Source organism: Tenrec ecaudatus, chromosome 15 (genome assembly GCF_050624435.1).
Source record: "Tenrec ecaudatus isolate mTenEca1 chromosome 15, mTenEca1.hap1, whole genome shotgun sequence".
NCBI lineage: Eukaryota > Metazoa > Chordata > Mammalia > Afrosoricida > Tenrecidae > Tenrec > Tenrec ecaudatus.
In genome coordinates, this window is record NC_134544.1 from 6,554,116 (window position 1) to 6,569,948 (window position 15,833).

At 40.0% G+C, this 15,833-nt stretch overlaps 1 pseudogene; it reads left to right on the forward strand.

The window, feature by feature from the left end:
• Positions 1–14,747: 14,747 nt before the first annotated feature.
• Positions 14,748–15,316, forward strand: LOC142427342 (ferritin light chain-like; annotated as a pseudogene).
• Positions 15,317–15,833: the final 517 nt, after the last annotated feature.

Here is a 15,833-nt window from a genome sequence, read left to right on the forward strand (position 1 = left end):
GGATGGAAACATCTTGATCCATGAGACAGAGTGAACCCCAAACAAAAAGCCCCAGGGGCAGCAACAACCGAACTTTTGAGGAGGAGAGTAACTTGTTGCGTGGGGTACCTCTGAGCACACAATAGGGGGACCTGGATCTGCTGATCTACAAAGCTGGAGCTGAGTGCTGTATGCTTGAGGCTTATAGTTGAGTATCCTTTGTATAAGTATTGGGATCCCTAAGGTAGCTTTATAAAGCTGCCTGAGCACAGCAAGGGCCAGGGCAAATGATTGAGGAGGATCAGCGAGAGGTCTACCTATTGACACCGTAGAGAAGAAACCGTCTTGAATGAACAACTGTATTCTGAGCTCTTCTCAGCTGAATTGCAACCTGTTTGCTTGCCTAATAAACTACACAATTATTCACACTGTCTGTGAGTCCTGTGTGACCCTTGCAATGCATTATTGAATCCAGTACTAAGAGAGTGGCCTTTGCAGTGAATGATTGAATCCAGTCGTAAAAGTAGAGCACCACGGGAGGGAGGGTAGGTATCAGAGTAATGCTGAAAAAGAATGGGAAGGTGGAACCACATCAGACCTCTGCCTGTGGCAAGTGGCCTTGGGACCTGGAAGAGGATGGATGTCTCAAAAGACCTCTTTATGTTAACATATTCCTCAGTAATTTAATAGTTTATAAGCAGGCTTCAGTAGTAGTCCTTCCATTTTTTTAAGGTCCTGTAACATTTTAAACCAATTCCCCCCAGTTTATATTCTAAAATCATTATTAGAAAGAGCTGGGGGAAATCTAGGTTGCATGATTGCACTCTAAGTAAAATGAATACTGGGAAAATGTTAATAGGAAAATAAACATGTTAGAAACCTATGTAGTTTCTATGATGGTTCAGTGGTAAAAATGTCTTCTCTCTTTACTTTCATTTTAATAATAGGGTCGGATAAACTTTTCTAAGCTATGAAACTGGAGCTGTAAATATAATCTTTTTTTCTATTTCCACTTTACTGGTGTATAATCTTTCACAGCTTGGAAAGTTTATCATCCTGAGGAAAATCCCGAGGTTTGAAGCTAATGGTTCCTCAGATGTCAGTTTGAATCTATTTTTCAAAACATATGGCTGTGTATCTCAATGAAAACATATGTTTGCATGAGCCTTAGAACATTACTGCTGTTGTCTCCCACTCTGCTACTTGGTTCTGAATGACTATAAAATATGTTTCAATTGATTTGTTTCCATCATTCCCCCAAATGTATTACTAAAACAACTATCCATTTTATGTATTTTGTTCATTAATTTTAAATATTTAAAGTTAAGCCTTGCCCCCATGCTTCATAAATAGTGTGTTAATAAACACAGAATTTATCCAATATTTTCTTACATTGCAAATAAATTGAAGTTATCAGAAATGTATGGCAACAGTACCATACATATTCTAATTTGGTAGTTAACTGAAAACTCTCCACCTGATTAACATGGTGAAGATCAGAGGTAACTTACTTCATTCCTGCCCTGTTCACAGTTGGACTAAGTTCTATTGGGAGAAATCATCTGTATGAGTGTGTGAGGGATTTGTAAAGATTTATCTCAGCTGCTCAACTTCTATGAGGCTGGCACACGTGTCCCAGTTCTTAAGCACTCACAGTTTTATGGAAAAGTTGTTTAGCATTTTGTATGTTAGTGTTTCTATTTTCAAGTAATCTAATTGTTTTTGAGAATTTTGTATCCAATCCATCATTGTATTAGACAGTGAAGGCTCAGAGCTGGGTCTGATACCATCTTGCCTTCCTATAATTTTTCTTTTTTAAAATAATTTTATTGGGGGCTCATACAATTCTTATCACAATCTACACACACATCATTTGTTTAAAAAACATTTATATATTTGTTGTCCTTATCATTCTCAATGTATTTGCTTTCCACTTAAGCCCCTGGAATCAGCTCCTCATTCCCCCCCCTCCCTTCCTGTTCCTCCCTCTCTCATGAACACTTGATAATTTATAAATTATCATTTTGTTATATCTTACTCTGCCCGATGTCTCCCTTCACCCACTTTTCTGTTGTCCGTCCTCTAGGGAGGAGGTTATATGTAGATCCTTGTTATTGGTTCTCCCTTTCCACCCCATCTTCCTGGTATCACCACTCTCACCACTGGACCTAAAGTGGTCATCTGTCCTATATTCCCTGTGTTTCCAGTTCCTAGCTGTACCAATATACATCCTCTGGTCTAGCCAGCTTTGTAAAGTAGAATTGAGGGACAGGGAAAGCATTCAGGAACTAGAGGAATGTTGTGTGTTTCATCATTGCTACATGGCACCCTGACTGGCTCGTCTTCTCCCCGCCACCCTTCTGTAAGGGGATGTCCAATTGCCTGCTGATGGGCTTAGGGTCCCCACTCTGCACTCCCCCTCATTCAAATGATATTATATATTTTTTATTTGATGCCTGATTTGTTGACCCCTTCAACACCTCGTGGTCACACAGGCTGGTGTGCTTCTTCCTTGTTGGCCTTGTTGTGTCTCAGCTAAGTGGCCACTTGTTTACCTTCAAGCCTTTAAGACCCCAGATGCTATATTTTTTTGATAGCCAAATGCCATCTTTTTCTTTAAGGGTGAAACAAACATTTAAACCAGCAAGTCTCAACCTTCCTAATGTCACAACCCTTTAATAGAGTTTCTCATGTTGCGGTGACCCCCAACCTTAAAATCATTTTTGTTGCTACTTCATTATTGTAATTTTGATACTGTGATGAATCAAGCAAGTCCTATGAAAGAGTCATTGGATTCCCCAAAGGGGTTGCAACCCACAAGTTGAGAACCATTGATTTAAACAGATTAATTGAATAATGGTGGCACCCTGGCCATAATATTTTGGGGTTATGGGAGACAATTTAATATCCACGGCTCACCTCCCTGACTCCCGATCACGAAGGGCTTCTTGGCAAAGGGATATTCTAACTCGCTGCTGAACATCAGATCTTTACATCACCCCTCTAACCACCCTTGTGCCAGGACAGCTGACATAGTTCATACTTTGCCAGATTAGGTGGGGGCTGGGGTGGGGGTGGGGAGGACTCGCAGAAGAGGGAAGAAGGGGACAAAATGTTGTGGCAGTGAAGTAACCTTTTACATGCTAGGAATGAGATTAAATGCATTCAGGGCACAATGAAAACGATGTGGAAAACTGCAAAAGAGAAGGGCAAAGCCAGCTGCTAGGAAGCATTGGAGACCGTGAAGAAAAATTCGATTTTATGCTACGTTTCACCAGAATATGTTCAGGGATTTCTAAAACTACATAATAACATGATCAGACTAAATGTTTGGCAGTTCTTCCTAGAGATCATGCTTAATTACATACTGTAAAGCTCATAGAACTAGGAATAGATTTTGCAGTGATAGCCAGCACTTTCGCAAAGGCTTGTGACATGTACATTCTCAGAGGTCAAATGCAGTGCAAACAGTGAGTCCCTTGTTTTCTGAGTGTTGGAGGGGACTTTTTTGGAGGAAACTTCTGTTTCTGCTGTTTTTGCCAGATGCCCTTGATTTACCTTCTACTCATAGTAACCCTATTTACAATAGAATAAATCTCTTCTCTGCTCCTGGTCAACTACTGTGTCAATCCATTTCCCTGGGGACTCTCCTCCTCTTTGCTGACCCTGTATCAAACATGGCATCCTTCTAAAGGGAGTCATCTCAGCAGATAGGATATCCCTTATAAGGAGCATTCTGGCTCTGTTTGTAAGACAGATTTGTTTATCGTTTTGGTAGTTATGGTATATTTAATATAGTTTAGCAACACGGTAATTCAAAGGCATCAGTTTTAATACTGTTGTTTGGTTTTTGGTTAGTCATTGTTAAGCAGTGCCAGTTACATGAGGAACTTGACAATACCGTGGCATGGTGCACATCCTCGCGATGTGCCCATTGCCTTCTAGCACTGGAAAGAGCTCTTTCCAAGTAGATTTCCTTACAACACTCTGTCATTTTATTTCTGGACTGCTACAGCCAGGGGTGTTGATTGTAAGTCCAAGGACAGCGGAATCTTGAAAATGTCTGCTTATCATCATGGCGTTTTGGGGTCTAGTCGTGAAGATCTTTGTTTTCTTTTGTTTAGATGTAATCTATAATGAAGGCTGTAGTGTCTGCTTTTCATTACTAAATGCTTCAAGTGATCTTTCCTTTTAGCAAGTAAGGTTGCATCATGTGCATAACTCAGGGTGTTCGTTCAATCCGGATGCTGAATTCTCCTTCATCAAGTCCAAGTTCTCAGACAGTTTGCTCATCATACTTGACATCCATCTTGCTTAAAGCACACAGAATCCCTTTTCTCTGTTCCAAGGCTGTATCTTAGTCTAGACACAGACCACACATAAACATAATGAACTACTCTGGACTTTCCATATTTTGCCATGCCATTCATAATTTATGATGATCTACTCAAGCAACTGCCACTTGTATAGTCAATACAACATAAGCATTCTGGCATGCTCAGCTTTTAGTGAAGGTCCATCTGACATCAGTTATAATGTCCATTTCACACCCTTCTGAATTTTTGCTTGAATTTCTCAGATAGCTTGTTGATATACTCATACAACTGTTTTTAAATTATCTGCGGCAATTTCACATGTGTGTGACATTAATGATACTGTTCAATAATCCCCACATGTTCATTTAATTGCCCTTTTAATTGATTGGGCAAATACCCAGATCTCTTTGAGTAGGTCAACAATTTCCTGGCCTAGACTAGTGATCACTCCCAGTGTTATTCCTACTGATGGAAACATCCTTTGTGTTCAGTCAGTCTCTGGAGCAATGTGACTTCTGTACAGACTTCCTTTGTGAATACCATCAGTGCTTGAAGGCAGGATGGGAAAGGTTCATTCTGGACAAGGTTATGGAGCTTCTCCCTTGTACTTCTCACTGATCGAGTCTGTTTGATGTGTCTGCAATCCATCAGGCGAGGGACCTATCACTATCTATTATACTTATGAAAAAAAGTGTATTTGTAAACAATATATAATTGGTCTTTCAAAATTCTCTCATATGATCTCTGTTTTTTGTTTAATTCTCCTGAGATCATATTTTCAACTGCAGATCATTTTTCTTCCCCCCCTCCCCCACATCATTTGAATTCCATTCACTAGTAATTAGATATTTGATGAATTTTAGAATGAAGAAATTAGTGAAAACCTTCAATATCTTCATCGTGACCTTACTTATGGAGACGTAAGTTTGAGCAGCAGTCATGTGGACTGGTCTTCCTTGTCGAATTTTGGGTGGTCATAGACAGCATTGCACTTCACGATAGACTTTGAAGCGTTCATTTTAATGTAGGGCCTTGCTCATGGAATTATCTTTCTTGGCATAGTATACTACAAACATTTTAGCTCAAAAGAGCCAATACCACTCTATTTCAGCTCACTAATATCAAGAATATTGATTTGTATGCATTCTATTTCATTTTTGATATCCAATTTTCCTAGATTTATAAGTCCATTATTTTGCAATACTGTTTTTAATGCATGTTTGTAGCTCCATCTTCTCATTTTCTGTTTTGTCCCATCAACAAATGAAGGTTCAGAACTTTTACTCCCTCCTCATTACTAAGATCCACTCTGGTTCAGGGAAGCAGCTCTTCTATGGTTATACTTTGCATGTGTTCCAACTTGTGGGGCTCTGGGTCAGCCCCATATCAGACAATATCTCAATGGTGTACACAGATATTCAATGACCAATATTGTCACGAGTAGATCATCCAGTCTTTCATCATAGTCTATCTTAACTTGGAAGCTCTGTTGACACCTGTCTACCAAGGGTGGCCATGCTGGTATCTGAAATACTGGTGGTATAGCTTCTAGCGTCATGCAAGCTGCCACAATATGACAAGTTGGCAGGTTTGTATTTGAAGACAGAATTACCTTCAATCAAAATGGTGAGGCAAAATAAGTTCATCCACAGACAATTGGCATTTTTTTTAGTTTCTCTCATGTGTACCTTAGGATCCTCTGTCTTCACAGAGTAGAACACTTAGATAGATATTACCTTACAACACTTACAAACCTATGGTCAGAGGTTCAAACCCACCAGGGACTTCACAGAAGAAAACTAGGCTATCAAATTCTGTAAAGATTTACGGCCTTAAAACCCCAGTATAAGGCTGCTATGAGATGGGATTGAGTCTATGGTAATGAGTGTTTTTTTCTTATTTATCTAACTACCTACATTAAGAGGTTCTGTTCATAACGTAGGTACCACGACAATATAGGGGGAAGGGGTGAAAGTTTAATAATTGATGCTATGTCGATTATTATCCTCATATAGATTTCGTACAACTCAGTATTTACTTTCCATATTTATAGCATTAAGTAAGAGGTGGCATCAATTGTTGAAATTCCAGGTAAAACAGATGATTCTGCAAACTGATGTTCTATTGATGGGCATTGTTTCAGCATCTTCAGTCAGTGGACATATTTGAGTGCTGTTGTTGTTTTGTATATTTGTTTGAGGTTATATTTTTCTGAGGTTTATGATACTTCATCTTTGATTGTGCTAAGTGCATTCATTCTAAACTTTTAGTCTTAGGTTTTGCTGACCTAACAGAATAAAATACTGTTGAAAGTGTAAACAAATTAGAACTACCAAAAAATGCAATGGAAGTTACAGGAAAATTTCCATTTGTAGTTATTCTTGTTTTCTGAAATCAATATTTTTAGCTCTGTTTCTATGTTGAAAAGGACTTATTATGGGGAGAAAATGTACAGAAAATAAAATGAAAAAAATATGTTCTCCAATATAGGGTAGATAATTGCAGTGTGAAACCATTTTCTTGTATCTAGTGTTCTTCTGACTTTAATTGACACTAAAATGAGTGCTTTCGAAAAAGAAAAATGACCTCTTCATTCCCTACAGATTTTCTGTCTATCTTCAAAAAGGTAGACTGAGTATAATGCTCATGAGAGGAAAAAGAAGCTGCTTTGATTTTGCCGTCTTAATGTGTTTTTGATAAACATCAAGCAGATGCCATTTAAAAGGCATTAGTTGCCATGCTTATTGCTGCAAGCCAATAGGATACTGTGCGAGAATTTTAAGGTAAAATCAATGATTAGATTTTAGGTAAACACTTGTTATATTGTATATTTTAGGTGATCAGTTTATATGGATTTCCCTTATTGAGATCAGTGGTTCTTAATTTTCCTAATGCTGCGACCCTTTAATACAGTTCCTCATGTTGTGGTGACCACCCCACCCCCACCACCATAAAAATTATTTTCATTAATACTTTGTAACTGTCATTTTGCTACTGTTATGAATCGGGCTACCCTTGTGAAAGGGTCATTGGATCTGCAAAGGTGTCGTGACCCACAGGTTGAGAACCACTGATTTAGCTACATGGTTGATTGCATGAGTCGATAGAAGAAAGGCACTATTAAAGAAATATACCACCTTTGGATCTTTATATAACAATGTTGGAACACTAGTATGTCTCCGTTGACATACTATTAAGAGGGATCAGTCCCTGCAGAGGGTTATTATCCTTAGTATAGTAGAGGGCCAGTGTATGAGAAGAGGACTCAGCATTTGTGATGAAGGTGCAGCCTTCGGTAGTGATTCATTGAATGAGCTGCAGGTCACTATGAGTCAAAACTGATTTGAAGACACCAGACAGCTATACCGACATATCTGTTTAGGGTGCAGGTGCTGTTTATCTGTTCTGTGGTCTTGTGTTCAGTTAAGACCACAAAGGACATTTGCTGACCACTTCTTAAGGAAGAAGGTATTTCACTCACATTGTAGGAGTGAAGATCTATTAAGTGACCTCAGTATCCCAGGGTTTAGAAGAAACACAGATTTAAAAAGAGTCTGACCTGTGTTGATGAAAAACATAAAAAGACACATTTTCTTGCCAATTACCTTTTTACACATTTTATTATTTGAGCTGCATGAAGGAAGCTACTTGGATGAGGAACTCTGGTTCCCTGGTGTTGAGGCTGACTCACTACAACCCTGTCCCAACGCAAAAAATCCCTGCCTGGTCCGGGGCCATCCTCACAATTGCTCCTCCTCTTGATTCCATTGGTGAAGCCACTCTGCTGTCCATCTCCTCATGAGCCTTCCCATTCTTCTCTGCCCCACTACGTGACACTTCTGGTGTCCTTCTCCATGGACTTGTCATTCCTGACATGACCTAAGTATGTCCCTGACATGACCTACGCATGTCCAAGGAAGTCTTGCCACCCCCACTTCCAAGGCGCACTCTGACCGTCCTTCTTCCAAGGCCAGTTGGCTTGTTCTTTTAGGAGTCAATGATAGTTTAATGTTCTTCTCTAGCACCAAAATTCAAGAATTGATGCATTTGAATTATCGCTGAAATATAGCATATAAACCTAAATAATGCACCGTTATTAAGAATCATCATGTTAGGAAATTATTGAACTCTGCACAAACTTCTTCGTACTACATCTGCCAAAAGATAAGAACCAAACTTTCTTTTTTTTACTATTGAAGCTTTCATTTCAGAAACCCTTGGTTTAAAGTATGTGGTTTAGAATAGAATCTGTAAGTATGGTTCTAGTAGGATAAAAATGTGACATGTCCCATAATGTTCGGTGTTACTAAGATATTACCAGCAATGTCGATAATAGGGGAGTACGTATCCCAATGTTAGGATAGCGTTTTGATTCCAAGGTTTATTTTCTTGTTAACACAGCAGATCACAATGGAAGCCATAATTATTGCCTTGTGTCCTACAAATGAAAGGTGCTGCTCCTGAAGAGCATAACCCAAAGTTGCTGTTGTTATGTACAGCCAGATACATTCACGTTTCCACACTCTCTCCATTAGGTCCTGTTTTAATACACAACCTGTACGTTTTATCTGAAGAAGTCTCAATTTGAGAGAACTTGCCTTAGTCAGCCTACCCGGATGGAGTGCTTACATCCTTTGAAATGCCTTTATTTCTACAAACATGTGTGCTCACGGGTTGCAGAGCTGTTAGCTGTGTTAAAGAGGATTCTTGCACAATTTCTCATCCTCAAGTGAGAGCAGTATGGACCTTGGGGACTGGCATCTTCTTGTCTACTGGTTTAGGTGTGGGAGAACATTTTATTCTCTTCTAGACATTTTTTTTAGGGTTGGTGGTTTGGTAGGTACTTTAATGTCCAGAGATTTCTTAGCTACTTATACGGATCTGAGGGTAACCTCGAGATTAGGTATTTCTGAGCTGTTTCATTGAATAGTTGTCTAAAGGTGATTTACTTCTGTATACATATCATCAGAGTCCTTGGTTTCAGGAGTCATTAGAAAACAATCATTTTGAGACTTTTCTGAATTTCTGAAATGTGTTTACATCAAGAAAGTAAAGATTACATTATTTGATTGTGAAGGACACATAGAGTCCAGAAACACAGGCAGGAAGTAAAATAAATGATGCAGATTGAGGGGATTGAAATGGATGAGTTGAATTAGAATGTATATGAATTATTAAATGTAAACCTATGATGTTCTCTGTAAAATCTCATGTAGTTTATAATAAAAGTTGCTTCCAAAAAACATAACATTTAAAGAGTTATTCCTATAATTGAGGTCTTAGTAATTCTACACATATATTAGAATTATTATATTATTTTACTCACACTCCTGTATTATCCTAAAGATCATAAGTATTTATCAATAATAAGTATGCCTGCTAGGTAATATATGTAGGTAATTATAATATATTACTTTTTTCAGTCTATCATTGACCAGATTTAAAATGAAAACTACCTTTTTCTCCAAGTCACGTCTGGCAAATCAAAAGTTTCTATCTGATCTTCTCTTTATTTATACTTAGCATTAATACAATTGAAGTCTTCTGAGAATTCCTGTCACTAGGATGGCTATTCTCTGCTCTGGCTGTCTTCAGAATTCACGTAGTCATGGTTTTAATTCAGGCTTTTGTATTTGCATCATTTCATGGCTGGAATAACTGGTGGCTTAATTTTACAGAGAGAGACAAAAGTGTGGTGAAATGCAGAGAAAGATTGGACTTGGGTTGACACACACAGTCTCTGCATAACTAGAGAAACTATTGCAGGACATGCTCAGTGCCAGGGTCCAGATGAAACCAGACCCACCCACAGATTGGGACAAAGCAAAAGAAGACAGTATTCTAGACAATATATCCAAGGAAATCATTTTTACAATGAGGTATTGAAATTGGCTCTCTGAGTCCTGTTGTACTTGAAGGACAGTTAGAAGGGCCTTCTGAATGACAGCAGTTGATAGTGTGGATGAAGAAGAGGAGAAGCCTGAGAGCAATTTTGGAGACATACTCAAGATTTGATCCAGCGATTCATTGATAACTTCGGGAAAACTGGAATGTTTTTCTCCACAATTGAACCTAAAGTGAAAAGGAAAAATAAAACAATTGGTCACCAAGACACTTAAGTTTGTGTGTATTGAGCAATATAGAAGCTTTGTGTCATTTCATGTGTCACTAGTGGCATAATGGTTATGTATCGACCTGCTAGCCTCAAGGGCACAGTTGGAAAGCACCAGCCCTTGGGCAAGACAAAGAAGTGGGGTTCTATTCCCATAAAGAAGTACATTCTCAGATAATCACAGGGGAAGTTCTCATCTGTCCTATAGGGTCTGTGAGTCAACATCACCTGAATGTTTTTTTGGGGGGTTGCCTGTTTTTAAACCCTCTTTCAGTCCTATTATTCAAAGTAGCAGCCTACTTGACGCTCTAAATTTACTAGGAATGGATTCAGGGATACTGGCTTCAATCACTTATCCTAATGAAGGCGGACCCATGGTGCACAGTGGGTCAAGCTATTAGGCTCCGAAGAGCAAAGCGAACTATGCACACATAGCAGCTATTCTGTGGAAGAAGGATGAGATGAGCAACTCCTGTGAAGACGCACAGACTCCTGGAGGATTCTTGAGGAACAAGTTTTACTTTAATCTAAGGGTAGAAACAAGTCAGAATCAGCTCAAGGGCAGCGGGGTTGTTTTTGCTATTTCCAGGCTGTCATTGTTACCATGTTCATCTTTATTAGGAAGGATGAATCTTTCGTTCATTATGTCTTTTCTGCTCACAGCCCTTCCACCTGCTATCCTCCTTCTCTACCTGGTCGTCACTATCAACCCCTGGCCATTGAGTCTGTTCCATCTCCCAGCAACCCTACAGGACAGCCTTGGACTGCGCTCTGTGGGGTCTACCCGGAAAAAAGTCACAGAAACAGGCAGCCTCACCTGGTTCATGTTTAAGTCACTGCTCCTCATCCATAGATCAACTTAAGGAAATAACCTCTCCTTTCTCCCGATGTGATTATAATTCCCTTGTCTCCTCCTTGTAGCACCTCTTTGTTTAAAGTAAGTAAATATTACCCGTTTAATTTAATGTGTTTCTCCTTTTTACAGGTATTAAGTCCGCAGAAGCACTGCATCTCCAGTTAGGCACTGGAATGGCATTACAAATATGCATTGAATTTAATGATTAACATGCAAATATTAAATATAAAATTATGAATTACTCCTAAATACAGAATGTCTGTAGATTTTATTAATTCAAATATTACATGTATGTAAGGATATAGACAGAATAAGCAGAAAAGGGTAGTTTCTACTTTTGTTCTAGTGCATCATGCACTGCTACAATCCTGTTTGGTTTTAAACCTAGATTGACAACACAGTACAGGAGCCAACAAGCTGAAAAAGTAGCCACTTGGCAAATATTTCATTGTGGTTTTAGTAGGAGTAAGAGAAAAATTCTGTACTCAAATAGATACATAGCTGTTTTTATTTGGTTTGTGTGACACTAATCTAATTAGATGACTGTGCCAACCTACAAGGAAGCCTACCTTTATTTCCTGTGATCATTAATCATAAAAGTGACATTCTTGAGGTCAGTAAGGATGGTTGGCAGTTGAGCGATTCTTGGCAGTCAGTGCTGGTTGAGCTGACAGCATTTAAATTAAAATCTATACTTGAAATACCACATGACAGAACACCATTCACAGCTAGTGTAGTTAGTCTCATAAGGTGATCCTTGAAAACCTGTGTGGCCCAGTTAATGCACTTACAGAAATGGAGGGGAGGACCAGTGATTGGTTCTGAAGTTGCTGTCAATGATTTGTGAGTCCTAGAAAAATCAATAAACATTTCTGGGTTCTGATTTCTTAAGTGTGAAAAACAAAACAAAAATTATTACTTCTAACCACACAAACTGATTATATAACTTTGATTCCGCTACAAAAGATATGTTGAATATCAAATATTATCAAAGGAGAACAGATATTAAGCTCTAATTAGTACACAGGAACATCATCCAGATGGGGGAAGCCTTTAGCACAGGTCATAATGGTCTCCAAGGGTTTGTTACGACACTGAGTTTTATAAGAGGCCAGGAGAGGGCAAACGCTGTCATCCCAAAAGCATGATTGTTGGCAGCTCCTACGTCATACGTTCAGGTGGGACTCCAGGAACAGGATCATGATTTAGATACACAGGTTGCGTTTGGGGAGTTTATAAGATTTGTTCTTAACTTTTAGACTAAGGAAGTCATTGCATGAATCCTAGGCTCTGTGGTCTCCATCAAGGACACCATCAGGCAATCCCCCAAAGTAGACTGCTGCTCTATGGACTAGCTATAAATGGAATTAAGGTAACCCGATTACTAATGCACTCTGCCGAAGCGCAAACTTATTCATATGCCTATTTAATGATCAGAAAGCATCAAAATAATGTCAGAGAGTGAAGACCCAATAAGTAGAAACAGAACATTGTCAGTAATGGTGCCAGAGGATGAGCCCTCAGGTCCCTAGGCACTCAAGGAAGAGCTGCCTTCTGAAAGCTGAGTCAACCATGATGGCAAGGAGAGCCGATGCAAAGTCTTTGGAACTTCCTCTGCCTTGCGAGTGCCACTCAACATGAGAATAAGCAGATGAAAAAAATCAACTAATAATAATTGGATCTTGGAATTCACTAAGTGTGATTATAGGAAAATTAAAAGTTGTCAAAACTAAATGGTATACATAAAGATAGAGTCATTAGTGTGTGGAAATGAACTGGGAGTAGCCATTTCCAGTGCCAAAAGAACAAATAAATCTTCCTTAAAAGAAGTACTGCCAGAATGCTTCTTAGAGCATTTCAGTCATGTCTGTTCTCTGTCTTAGTATGGGAAAGTTTTAAGCTACCAGACTGAAATATTTAGGGGCTGAATCAGGATATCTATAGAGTATTGAAGAACAAGGATGTTCCTTTGAGGGCTAAGATGCACCTGACTGAAGCCATGGTATTTTCAGCTGTCTCGTATGCATGTGAAAGTTGGACATTGAGTCAGTAAGACCAATGAAGGATCAATGCATTTCAATTGCGTTGCTTGAGAAGAGTATTGAAATCACTATGGATTGCTAAAAGAGGATGGGGTGGAGGAACATCTGTGAAGAAATAGGGCCAAGGGGCTCCTTATAGTTTAAGATGACACGGTTTCATCTTAGATCTTTTGGACATGTTGTCAGGAGAGACTAATCCCTGGAGGAAGACACTTGTTAGATAGGGTAGAGGTGCAATGAAGGAGAGGAAGCTCCTCAAGGAGATAGATTGACACCGTAACTGCAATGGTGGGTTCAAGAAGAGGAGAAATTGTGGGGATGCCTCCGTTTCACTCTGTTATGCATAAAGTTACTATGGACTGGAACCAATTCAATGGTACCTAACAACCTTATACAAAGGTCATAGCATTTTACCAGTAAGTTTGACTACCCAAAACATAGTCACTATAAATACTAAGCTAACTTTGGTGCCTTAAACATAAGTGGCCCAATATAGTGTCTTAATTGAATCTTTTTTGAACTCACCCTAGTGAGATTAAGGTAAGAGTTTTACTGAGAGTAGTCACCTGCAACCATCCAGTAACTGCAGAGGTATGCTTACGCATATATTATTTGGAATAAGCTCCTGAATGTATGAACTAGAATCCTAGTAGCAATACTTTTGACATAGCTTCATCCATTCCCTAAGAAGAAGATGGAACTGCTTTTCCAATGAAGTCTACTACTACTCTTCATTGCTCACCCACCTCCATAGAATACATCCCATCGTAAGTGATAGGTGGGATTTGAGAGGTGAAGGAAACTAAATCGCTGAGAAATGATGAACTACATTTAGAAGAATACCAACATGGCCGGAATGGAAAGAGGGAGAGGTTTTATTATATATATATATATATATTCCTTTCTAGGTCCATAAAGCATCTTACAACCTAATAGAATAGCTCTGTAAAAGGATCTTCCTCAAGCAGCGTGGAAAGACAGATTGTTCTTCATTGTGATAGCAATCTATATTGAATTTTCTTCCTAAAATCTCTCCCCTGCCCTGTTGAAGGGATCTGAATAAGGCTCAATGACAGGGGAGCTGGAACTTGTGACCTAACACAGTTTGGCATGGTGGATGCTGATTTTGTTGGTTGTTACGTTCAGTTCTAAACAATTTTGTGAGATGATTTAGTTGGTTTCTTTATTTTTGAATAAATATTGATGTGGCATCATTCTAAACAGGACACAATTTATCTGGTGTATTTACATCTTAATGAAAATGCCCCTCCAGGCTAAGCTCGCCCCGTGGTCCCAAGGATCTGTGTCTTGCTTCAACAGTGTTTGAACGGAACAGATCGGGGACTCCCTGCCGCCAACCCTCCGCCATGCAACAGGTTTCTTTCCGGAAGTAACTTGGGGACCATCTTCTCGGCCAGCCCCTCCTCTTGGGACCAGCGGACACTTTGATTTGGCGTGTGGTGACCTCCAAACAGACGCATCATGAGCTCTCAGATCCGTCAGAATTATTCCGCCGACGCGGAGGCCGGCGTCAACCGTCTGGTCAACCTGCACCTGCAGGCCTCTTACACCTACCTCTCTCTGGGCTTCTTTTTCGACCGCGACGATGTGGCCTTGGAAGGCATGGGGCACTTCTTCCGCGAGCTGGGGAAGGAGAAGCACGAGGGGGCCGAGCGTCTCTTGAAGCTGCAGAACCAGCGCGGCGGCCGCGCCCTCTTCCAGGATGTGTAGAAGCCGTCTCAAGATGAGTGGGGTCGAACCCTGGACGCCATGGAAGCTGCCCTAGCCCTGGAGAAAAAACTCAACTATGCTCTTCTGGACCTGCATGCCATGGGGGTCCACTCACACCGACCCTCATCTCTGTGACTTTCTGGAGAACCACTTCCTGGACAAGGAGGTGAAACTCCTCAAGAAGATGGGCGACCACCTGACCAACCTCCGCAGGGTGGCCAGCCCCCAGGCCGGGCTGGGCGAGTATCTCTTCGAGAGGCTCACTCTCAAAGACGACTAGGAACCTGTAGCGCCAAGCCACCTGCCAGGGGCCCTTTTTCTCCCAATGGCCGGCCTTAGCCCCTCTGCCTGAACCTGTCCGCAGCACCACCGCCCTGGAGCCCCTCCCCCCAGCTGGGGACCCAATGGAAACAATAAAGCTTCCTTTTGCAGCAAAAAAAAAGAAAAGAAAAGAAAAGAAAGAAGGTGCCCCTCCATTCAAAGGAGAAAATTTCCATATGAATTGAAAGTGAATTAATTGTAAGCCAGTGGCAGTGGAGGGGACTAATCATGCCCATGAACACTGAAAATCTGTTCTTTGTGGCCCAAATGACACATACATAGTTTAGATATAGTCTCCAAATTTGTACGGGAAATTTTTTCTCCTTACACTAAATGGAAGTCACAGCAGTCACTCGGAGAAGACAGAGAAAACATAAAGAAAGCAAAGGCTGTTTGGGATTAATTGGTATTCACTCAAGGACAGCGAGATGCTTATCAATTGTATAGATTGTTCAGCACTCATAAACTGTGGTCTT